The following is a 2399-nucleotide window of genomic DNA, read 5'->3' on the forward strand; positions in this document are numbered from 1 at the left end:
ATATATAATTATACAGGAAGAAATGTGAAATCAGATACTCCTATTTATCCAGAAGCTCTGACCAATACCATAGTCTACAACAAGTTATCGGCTAGTGCAGAGACTTAGAATCTTGGAAAGGTAGTGAAATAATTGTGCTACTACAGCAAAGAGGTTTTGTATGAACCCACTTTAAAAAGATAGGATTTAAGAAATGTAAATGTAATGCATATTAGAAGTTAGAACATAAATTTTGTTAGAGAGCTCTTTCATCTAACTGAAAGTATTTGCAATCCTTTTTCAGTTTTGCTTGATCCATGTGACTTCTGGTAAGCATGCTTACACACACCAAAGTGCCTCAAGCTGTGTGGTGGAACTGCTTTAGGGAGAGAAGAGCGTCTGTCAGTTCTTTTTTTTTTTTTAATCAAGTTTATTGAGAAACAGCAATGAGACAATTTCAAAACCGACTAATAGGACAGTTTCAATAATTAATACATTGCATATTGCTGTCTCCTTAGTGATTGTTCATAGGACAAGATGCAGACATGATATCCTGTTCAAATACTATTAGTACAAATCTTCTCATTGAATTAAGAGAAAGTAACTGTATATCTATCCTATTTTGTATATGTAGATACAAAATGTTCCTTCATTTGTAACCCTGTTTTTTGTTTAGTTTTGTTAGACATGGGTATTCCATTGCCATTTAAATATTATTGGTGTGTGAATTCAGCAAAATAATACAATATAGACCAGTAGTCCATAATAGTAGTGCATTAACCATAGAACTGGTAATGTCAGAAGTTGTTGACTTGAGCCTTTCACAGCTTAGCATATTAATATGGCTTTACTTTTTATATCTCATTTTTATACTTTTCTGCTGGATGGCTAAGACCAAGATAAAGCAAGACCTATATAACAAGAAATGTGTCTTTTGTATCTGATAAGGTCAGTGAATTCCCCTCAGGATTTATCCTATTACCCTGTTACTACAGTTTGCAGATCTTCTGTCAGTGTCAGCCATGTGGATGAGTCATGGCCATTGCTTGACCAGTTTGCTCTCTGTGAAAGCCTGAGAAAATGTTTTCTCTCCATGTGACTCTCCTTAGGCACAATTTACATCATCAATCACATTGCTCGGTGTCCTCATAATCTCCTTGATCAGAAAATTTGGGACACAACTGAGTTGCATGATGTTGTAGTATAGGTTCCCCTATATCCTGAGTCTTCACTGACCTTGAAAGGCTAGGGTCAAAATGTTGGCTGTCCTTGCAGCCCTTCTATTCTCTCATTTTTGGTCTGCAAACTTAGGTTGTTAACTCTCCAGAAGAGAAGCTTATTATTGTCCTACAATATATGCCATTGGATTTAACCTTACTATCTGAATATCAAACAACTTAGGCATAACATGGAACAGGTATTTTCCATCAAGTATTGATAAGTTAAACATTAAGTCTCTACAGCATATGGAGAAAAAAATTCAAAAAATATTTAAAGATTATTAATAAACAGTTACATATTTTTACACAGAAATTTAGAAATCTAACCATATACAGCATTGTAGCAGGACAGTCCGGTGACATTCTTTTTTGTGGGTCTTTTTTCATTTATTACCATTTTTTAAAAACAAACATTTACTTGAGAGACAGCATGGCAATAATTGGTATGTCATGACAAGCAGTACCTATTCAGAAGACCAGAATGACAGGCATTCCAAGTGTGACCCTTCTATTACATATTGCTATCTTCAGTGCAGTTGCTTAGTTCACAGATATCAGCATATATAGTTAGTCAGGGTGAGAATCCTACCAATTAACTGCTAGTTTCAAAAACCTCCTGAGTTTCTCAGGATCATTGCCTTACAAATCTTGTGCATATAAATGTATGGCTTTGCCCCTGTCATTTTTCCAAGCTTTTCTCCTTGGCCTCTCCTCATTATCCAATCCTTAAGTTCTCACTTTCCTTTTAATCGTGTTATGCTTTTCTATTTGTATTTCTTCTTTTCAGTTCTTATACTAGGGAGACTATAAGATACACATGTTGGTCTGGTTTATTTCACTTATGAGTATATCTTCAGGTGGCATCCACTTCAATATATAGGCTTCGAGTTTATCATTCTTTATAGCTGAATAATACTCATTGTGTAAAAATATCACATCTTTTTTATCCATTCTTCAGGTGATCTTGTTTCCAAGATTTGGTTATCACAAATTGTGCTGCTATAAACATAGGCACACACATATCACTATGATATGATGTTTTCAGTTCCTATGGGAAAATTCCCAGAGGGGGATAGCTGGTTTTAATGGGATTTCCAGTCCTAGTTCTTTAAGGAGTCTCCACATTGATTTTTCATAATGGTTGCACCAGTCTACATTCTTACCAGCAGTGGAGAAGGGTTCCTTTTTCCACACAGCCTC

The sequence above is a fragment of the Octodon degus genome, unplaced genomic scaffold (assembly GCF_000260255.1).
Source record: "Octodon degus isolate 3935 unplaced genomic scaffold, OctDeg1.0 scaffold00145, whole genome shotgun sequence".
In the NCBI taxonomy this organism is placed as follows: Eukaryota; Metazoa; Chordata; class Mammalia; order Rodentia; family Octodontidae; genus Octodon; species Octodon degus.